General features: G+C 33.9%; 2 long non-coding RNA genes across 5 annotated transcripts; one reads left to right on the forward strand and one right to left on the reverse strand.

Annotated features, from left to right (window-relative positions):
* The first annotated feature begins 485 nt into the window (after window positions 1–485).
* Window positions 486–2,055, forward strand: LOC138136152 (uncharacterized). The gene is made up of 2 exons (XR_011161180.1): window positions 486–1,739; window positions 1,797–2,055. It is a non-coding gene; the product is annotated as an uncharacterized lncRNA (long non-coding RNA).
* A 1,003-nt stretch (window positions 2,056–3,058) lies between these two features.
* Window positions 3,059–6,629, reverse strand: LOC138136159 (uncharacterized). 4 transcript variants are annotated; one of them, XR_011161193.1, is made up of 3 exons: window positions 5,326–6,627; window positions 3,803–5,260; window positions 3,059–3,744 (listed from the first exon to the last, which is right to left on the reverse strand). It is a non-coding gene; the product is annotated as an uncharacterized lncRNA (long non-coding RNA). The 4 variants fall into 4 exon arrangements; XR_011161192.1 differs by having other exon boundaries at window positions 3,803–5,270; XR_011161191.1 differs by having other exon boundaries at window positions 3,803–6,344; window positions 6,438–6,626.
* Window positions 6,630–7,681: the final 1,052 nt, after the last annotated feature.

Raw genomic sequence — 7,681 nt, forward strand, 5'->3', positions numbered from 1 at the left:
AATTTTCTCACCTCAAATGAGGTATCCACAGCCTAGATTTCTAACCGGTAGGGAGAAAAAATATTTTTTAAATTTTCAACAATTTTTTTCTCGAGTTTTTTTTAGACGTAAGGGGTTAAAATTTCAACACTGTCATGTTGACAGTTAAAAGACCTATCAAAGTGATGACGAATAAATATAGATGCTATTTAAAAAAATTGATGATGACGTCATTACCTTGACAAGGAGCACCCTGTATAAAAAAATGTTGCGTCAATAAACGTGAAATTGAAATTAAAAATCGACCTGTTTTTGTTCTTTGTTCAAAACTCAACAGTTTATGATTTATCGAATTGTTGCGTTTCTTTTGCTCCTCACTGTATATCGAATTGCCTCGTCATTTATTTTTTCTTTAAATTCTAATTCCTTTAACAAGCCCAAATTATTCTTCATCACAGGAAGTTTTCTCTGATGGAATATTCTTTAAATTGGAAAAAGAAAATATGTGTAAGACACACTGTATCGTCATCATTAGAGTATACTTCTAAATTAGGTGACAAAAGTGGTTTGAGTAAGCATGTTTCAACATTTTGTCCGTGTTTTGATTTTGCGTAAAAACTACTGCAGATTGTTTTTCCCTAAAATCACTTTAATCGAAATTTAATCTCGTTGGGTGTGGGATGATTTATTAACACCACCCATTCCTCTTATATGTATAGGAAAAAAATTTCAAGTATGTCTTGGTTAAGACGGAATGTTGATAAATAATCAACTTTATAGTTAGACTTCAAATATAAAAACATTTCTTCCAAGGATCTGTTGCTCAACAAAATTCCTTTCTGAAAAGGGATAAGTCCCTTATGTGATCCGACAATTATAGCATTAATTGTTTCAGACACCTCATCAAGCAGTTCGTTTTGTTTAACAAAGTCGGTTCCGAACGCGTTTTTTTCATTTACTTTCCCAAATTTTGCTCTTTAGTTAAATAAATCAAACCAGTTATTTATAAGGTTTACAAATGCAGAGAGCTCATCCCAAGACGAGCCTGCGGGCATATCTACATTTTTAACACAGTGCTGCATTGCTTTTAATACGGTTCTTGAAAATAATTGAACTGCTGGCCGAACCTTCTGGCGTTGAGTGCGTTTTAAATCTAAGTGGTAGCGGGTAATTTTGTGAGCAAGAGTAACATCAGAATTAGATATTGTAAGTAGTTTTTCAAAGCAAAATTTCTCTAGGATGTGCCCCTCGAAATGAAACCTTTGTTCTAGAAAGCGGTTTCGCAATAATTTCAACAAGTGCAGTGCATCTGCGAACACAAAAATGTTGTATGTACTGTTATCTGGATGCTGAAAAGAGCAATTTTTGTTGTATCCAAAATCTAACTCATTCCATAAACTCATATTGCAGGAACCCATATCACTTACAATAGCTGTAACCGTAAATCCAGCCGTACACAATTTGGAAATGATTTGTAACAAAATATCTTTTTTGTGCCTCCGGTCGGCATGACTAAAGTTTCGAGTAGCCTTGAGCGGCCAGAAACTCAGCGTTGCGGGCCTAGGTTAGAAAACGAACTTTAGGGATATTACGTTATTAATATCAGTGTTGGCAACGTTTGCTGTCAATTGATGTAGGTCAAAAGTGTCAAACAAACAACCAAACAAATTTAATCACCGTTGAAATAAGTATTCCGAGCAAAAACCTTGCAAAATGTTAACAATAATGGACTTTCACTCGATTGCAAATAATAATTAAGGGTATGTATAACTGATGATGTGCAATAAATGATATTCAATGCGTCTTGTTTTTTTAAGTTACCCCCAGACACTGACTGAATATCGACAAGAAAATTGAACAAACATTATTTCAAATTCAATGTAATTGTCTACCAAAAGTACTAAAAGGAAATAAACATATCTGGGACATCCAGTTCTAAATTAAAATGAGAAATGGAAGTGTATTAAAAATGAAAATTGACATTCCTTGGACATTCCTTTTACATTAAACACTAAACTTAAATGAAACTGTGAAATTAAATGTATTTAAGTGCTAAATAAAAATTAACAGTGGCAACATCACTCTTACTTAAAATTAACATTAATGGTGCAGCGTGTGCATTGAGAAATGTTTATGTTTGGGACAGAGTTTTTCAGCTTTACATCAAGATTATGAAGGTTTGTTGTTAAACCTTCTGAAATCACAGCTTGTGTGTTCTCTTGATGCTCGTTTACAATATTTTGAAAACTTGAACTGGATGTAGATGCCACAGCTGCTGGAAATGAAGAAGTATTTCGTCCAACTAACTGGTTGGCTAGGGCTATTTTGGCCTTAAGTGAATCCTCAATGTACCCTTCGGCGACTGCAGTGCTTTTCCAATTACCGTGCCTTTTTATGGTTGTTATATCGGCTCCTTGTCCTGCTAGTAGTGTGGCTCTACTCCTGCGAAAGCAGTGGCCAGTATATTGGATAGCATTTGGCAATTTTAAATATGCGGCAATCTTGGATGGCATTTTCCCGAAAGAATGAATACCCACAGGCTGCCTTGTACACTTATTATTTGCATAATATAGAAAAAAGCGTCGAAGTTGTAGATTTGGTGGTCTTGAGATACAGGGTCTCTATAAATGATTGTCGGGTCCAGCCAGCCATGGAAAGTTGTCAAATTTTGAATGTGCCGCTTTGTTCGGCAATTAATGAATGTCACATTTTCAGGTTAGGTTGTTGGCTTTTAACCAGAGACAAGTTTCAACTGTGCTTTACTCTTGCTAACATTAATGTATTTATTATTTAATATCAACACCCACAGGGGAACAATTATTGCCCCCATCGTACCGCCACACACTGTACAGGAATTGGTATGAGAACAAATCTAAACAGATAAATATTGAGAACACCTTGTCCTCGTATACCACAATACAATACTTGATACTGCCTTTTTGTCTGCTTTAGTGCTTTCACATTTCTTGTTTTATGCTAGTGGTAAATACGACCTAGACTGAATTGTCGAATATGGTATTGACTCCCATTTTTTCTTCCAATATAAATAACAGTGTTTTTCATAACAAATAAGTCTTACTGGTTTTTCAATAAAATCAAATGTATTCAACAACATAATTTACAACACTAAATAACGATAACAAATAGGTATTTTTTTATAAAATAGATTGAGAATGTCCCCCATTAACTTCTAAACACTTGACAATTCTTCATTTATTTTCAAAAATATTTTGCAACATTTCTTAGTTAAGGGTATAGCAACACTGCTATCCACAGTTACACATACCAATTTTCAAAACATGTAAAGGAGTCTCTACAAATTGGTGTGGATTCTCAGCACTCCAAATTATGAAATTGAAGTGATTTTCAAACTGAACACAACTTTGATAATCTGCAGGTTGGAGTTCTTGTACAACACTAATTTTATAAAGATGCAGTTGTAGCCTATTTTTAATGATTTTGTGACTAGTGCATCCTGGTACACCAGATTGTTGAGATAAACAGGCTATGGATATCTGTAGTCTTTTCCACCATTTCTTTCAAATCCTTGAGTATTTCATCAGATACTGGTGCTCGTCCTAATGATTTACCCCTGCTAATTGTTCTGATTGTTAAAAATCTGTTCACAATGTTGTTCAGATATTTTGATGGAATTCATTTTTACAAACAGATAATTCCCCATTATTAAACCTTCCATTTCGAAAGTAAAAAACAACAATGAACGTGTTCTGTTCAACAGAATAAACCATTGTAAAGAAAATAAAGCTAAAATAAAACATAAAATATTAAAGCATAACCTCACAAATTTTGCCAGTGTATTTACCTCTAAAAGCGGACGTACTTGCAATTTTTATTGAAAAATACTGATTTTTGGTGTATATTAACTGTGATTAACTGCGATAAAACGAATATAAGGAACCAAAACTCGACTGACAAGCGCAAACGAAACGTCAGTCACTAATGTCAGAAGTGACCGTGAAAACTAACTAGAATTTGGCATCGGTTTCAAAAAAGCGGAACAGTAAATTTTTTTTCCAAGGCTGGCTTGACCAGACAATCATTTATAGAGACCCTGTATATTTCTTGATTAATCCGATCCACAATGGTTCGGTGATGCAGTTTGTTCTTGGTCTTTTTGTTTTTGTTTCTAGGATGGATATGACGATGACATCATCACGAACCTTCACTTCGTCAACTTTTAAACTTGCCATTGGTGCCAAGTTACCAAGTTACCAAGTTCATGTCTACGACATGCCGCGCACATGCCTATTATTAAAGCCACCTAAAAAAAGACTTCAAAATTTGGAAAAAATACTAACATCAAGACCCTAACTTTCATCAGAAGGTACTCGTAAGTCTCATCTGGTGCTTCATTTATAAACTTTTCTATCTCTTCGATTTCTAATATTCTGGATTTTTTTGCCACATATCCGTCTTTCGTTCGTTTTAAAAAAGCAATGAGTTTTGACTTCAACAATGAATAAATCGACCACAGTGTGGATGATTTTAAATTTTGAGACTTGGCTTGAAAATATGCAAGTAAAACATACTCATTGTAGATGGTGACATCATTGTCTTCGGCCCATTTCATAAATATATCATATTCTTGCCCATACCTTTTCATGGATTTTTGGGGCAATGAATTATTAATTGCCATTTCCGCAGCTTCCTTAATATGTGCTGGGGTATTCATTTTCTTTAATGGGGCTATATTACCACGCGCAACTTGTAAAAGAATTATATAAATGTCAAGAAAACAAGAGATCTTGATTTTTTAAATTCACAAATATTTATAGTATTACTAACCTTGCCAACATAAAAAGGGAACCAAAAAAAGTTCCTACAATGAAAAATTAAACACATTTTCAAACAAATGTATTCATTGTCGGCACAAAAAATCTTGTGTATCACACGTCCAGAAACTGTTTTGCGAGTACTCGCAAAAGTGCAGTTTCTGGCCTTGTGATACAAATAACTATTTTCATGGGTCGGTCATATTTATAATAGACTGGTTGCTTCCACTTTCCAAATAATCCGCGTGCCGTCACGCATTGACACGATTTATGTGGTCCTAGTTTTTGTTCTTCTTTCTTATCAATGTCGATTCTGTTGGATACATACATTTCATCGAAAGACAGAACACAAAGTTTTTCCACTTCAGATAATTCTAAAACTTTCTTGCCTATTAATGATACTACACTCCGTAGAATTCCTTGGTCTAGATTGAATGTGGAAGCTCACATTCTCAATGTAGATAAAGCTGGTAAAGGATATTTCAGATCTCGAAGGTACTTACAATAATATTAATAATTTATTGCGGCATATGTATATAAAAATTTATAATACCTATATGCCTTAGGGCTAACACTACGAAGAGAGATTGCCGTTGCAATATCTTCTGGTGACCACTGAATGTTGCGATCGGGATTACTAAGTTTCTTTATCTGTCCTGAAGTAAAAATCCTTGCCAAGAGAGCCTCTGGAGAAGGTTTACTTTCTAACATTTCAATTTTCTTCAGTAACGCTGTTTTCTCAGATCATAAACTTGCTATTTGTTCCCTCAATTTTTCACATTCGTAGCAATTGTTCTCATTTGGTCCGTTTAATTCATCCATAGTATTTCTACTAGTAGAAGACAAATTTACATTTTCTTCTACTCTATCAACGCACGATTCCGCGTTAGTTGATGATTTTAACAATAATCCACTGACATCTTGCCGATCTCTTTGTCTGGCCAGTCTGTCTGCCCTTTGAGAATCAAGTTTTCGTTTTATTTGAATGGGAATAATACCTCTCTTTTCATTTGACGAACGTTTATCGTGGGAACTGCGTCTGTTTTCATACCTTGCGTTTTTAGGGTTATAATTAAGAAGTCTTTGCTTCAATGGAACTTCGAAGCAACTTTCTTCAAAATGTTGCCAACGAATGCTTGCATTCTGAAGGTTAATTTTATCCGCGCGACAACACGCGTTGGTCCACTGATTTGCCAAGTCCACTTGTTTCGGAACTCGAAAATATTTAATGTCAATTTCCTTCGTTTTTATATTGTGGTTTAGACAACCAAATACGGCACAATTAGGCATTGTAATAAATATTACAGCGGCACATATACTGAAGACCAATACTCAATAAAAAATCACTTCACACACCAGAAACAAGATGCGTTCAGATCCGTTCAAAGTTCTATTCGACTGGTCTTTTAGCTCCTACATTTTCAAACCTTCTTTAAAACAAAATGTTTCCAAGTTTTCCTATGAAAAGAGAAGCCGGAAACGCCCTTGCTCATAAATCTACTCTCTAATTCATGATACTGAGTAAAAAAATTTTTTTCGTACAGGCTCATAATTCACAATTATGAAATTCGCCTTAAAAGTAAATTATTAGTTTTTGAGTTATTCCAATTTTAACAGCGAAAAATTAGTAAGATTTACTACGAGTACGGTGTCATAAATAAATACCTCATTGTTGGTAACTTCTGTTCAGAACGTTCCTAGTAATTCTTAAGTCTATAAAGGGTTCTATAAGTAGCCCATGTCAACCTCTTTTGTGGAAGTGACCGCCCAATTTAATAATAAATCATGGCAAAATTCTGCACTTTAGTAAACTCTGTCCACTGATAGATTGCTTGACATAAATGTTATTAAAAGTGTTCCCTCTACGCCACAACAAATAGATCCGGCGCGAAATTTAAAAAAATGAAAAAAACAGGTTTACGCTTAATGTTTTATTATTATTCTGCATGTTTGCACCTAGGAAAACGAAAGAAAACTTCAGTATAGTAGGAGTAATATACTAGATTTTATTAACATATATATATATATATATCCACCGTCTTTAAAGTAGGTAAACACTATATAGTCTAATATACAGGCTGATTCACGTAGCCCGTTCATTAGAAACTTTCTGATTTCCCCAAATCATATTAATATGAAAATTGGTAGTTGACCATAATCGACTACTCCAAGTTCAAATGAAATATTTTAAAAATGGTGGCACTTCCGGAAATACCGGAAATCGACGCCATCTTTATTTTTTTATAATAATAATAATAATAATAATAATAATAATAATATATTTGCATGTTATAAATTGTACAATTTTACACATTGTCTACAAATACCGAAAAAAAAAGCAACAATAAAATAAAGAGATATAAGTAAAATTTAAACAAAAAATCTATAAGGACTTTGTAAATGAATAAAACTCTTCGAAAGAATAAAATGCGTTTTCGGTTAGCAATTGCTTTAAATGTAGTTTGAAGGGTTTAAAGTCCATGTTTTTAAGATACAAAGGAAGAGCATTATAAAATTTTACGCAATAATAGCGAGTGCTATTTTGTGTTTTGTGCAGTCTCGAATGAATGCTTAATAATAAGTTGTGGTGCCTGGTTAAGTGCGAATGGTTTAACGTGCAGTAATTGTCTTTATTCTTGTACATATAGAGTGCGCATTGTAAAATATATATACAGGGAACCGTTAATATTTTAAATGTTTTAAATATGTCTCTACAGTCATCTCTGTAACCAAGTCCACCCAGAACACGAATACATCTCCTCTGCTGGTTAAAAACTCTACGTAAGTGTGTAGAATGACCCCATACGAGAATAGCATAAGTTATATTACTGTGAACTAGGGCATGGTAGGCAGTAACAAGTGTTTTATCGTTTACTTCACTACGAAGTTGCCTTAATACAAACAGCTTT

Source organism: Tenebrio molitor, chromosome 1 (assembly GCF_963966145.1).
Source record: "Tenebrio molitor chromosome 1, icTenMoli1.1, whole genome shotgun sequence".
NCBI classification, from domain to species: Eukaryota; Metazoa; Arthropoda; class Insecta; order Coleoptera; family Tenebrionidae; genus Tenebrio; species Tenebrio molitor.